A 1,117-nucleotide genomic window follows, 5' to 3' on the forward strand; every position below is an offset into this window, starting at 1 on the left:
TGGGGAGCCCAGCCCCTCCCAGACGCACCCCGCTCTGCTCCAGAGTGTGTGCTTGGGCACCGCAGGGTGGCTGGGCCTGGGCGGCCTGGGGTGCCCGAGGTGGCTGCATTTCCATAGTGGGGACTGAGGCCCAGTGGGTTCTGGGGAGGAGCCTGAAGGGGGCTCCGTGGAGGACCTGCCTTGGATGGTACCCCTCTCTTGGGGAGGACATGGGGTCCAGCTGGGAGGAAGGGGAGGGGGCCACCTCCTGGGGATCCTCCTGGGACCACCTCAGCCCGGGGGCTCTGTGCTTGGCGACCTGCCAGAAGTTCCTCCCGGCCCAGACCCCAGAGTCTGTGCTGCACCAAGGCAGGGAGGAAGGGCCTGTGGCCTGGTCGAGGTCGGCCCACAGTGGTGTCCCCTAAGCCCGAGTCTGCTCCCAAGAGCTCGCCCCGCAGCAGGCCCCAAGTGAGGACAGAGATGGGACGGGAGTCATCAGGGTCGGGTCCCCCAGGGTATTGGGGCGTCTCTGCTCCTGAAGTCGGCTCTGGATGTGGGTTTGTGCCTGGGATGCCTGGGGTTGATGTTGGGAGGCGCCAATGATCCCCGTGTCTCTGAGGACACTTGTCAGAAGGGTCAACTCCAGCCCGGGGCACTGAGGCCAGGGCAGAAGGATGGGATCAAGCCCCTGCCCGACCCGCCGGAGCCCCCGGCCCTTGTCCTCCCATCCAGTGGGGACACCGTGGGGCTCCGGGTGCCGGGGGTCACGGGAGCCGGCAGGACGTGGGTTCGAGCGGCTGCTCCCCTCTCTGGCTGGGCCTCCGGCAGTGGCCAAGGGACAGTTTTGGACGCAGCTTTTCTCACAGTGGTAGTTCCAGTTATACCCACCGTGACTAGGGGCTGTTCAGAATCCAACCAGGCTCCCTGAGCTCTGGGGCCTCCGGGGTGGGGGCTGGGCTGCTGGGCGGGGACTCCTTCAGGGACTCTGATGCTGTGGCTCGTTTTAGGTGTGGGGTGAGCACTGGGAACCCCAGCTAGTGGAGCACCCACGGAGACCGGGGCCTGCACACATTCCATCCCGCTGTGTGGTGCGGGCCCAGGCCCCTCTGGCAGTTCAGCCTCAAAGGGGAGGGTACTG

The 1,117-nt window shown here is 66.7% G+C and overlaps 1 long non-coding RNA gene across 2 annotated transcripts in view; it reads left to right on the forward strand.

Annotated features, from left to right (window-relative positions):
- The window catches only part of LOC105536631, a 35,191-nt gene that overhangs the window by 279 nt on the left and 33,795 nt on the right, over positions 1-1,117 (forward strand). The gene's annotated exons all lie outside the window — the stretch shown is intronic.

Source organism: Mandrillus leucophaeus, unplaced genomic scaffold, assembly GCF_000951045.1.
Source record: "Mandrillus leucophaeus isolate KB7577 unplaced genomic scaffold, Mleu.le_1.0 Scaffold1617, whole genome shotgun sequence".
Classification (NCBI taxonomy): Eukaryota; Metazoa; Chordata; class Mammalia; order Primates; family Cercopithecidae; genus Mandrillus; species Mandrillus leucophaeus.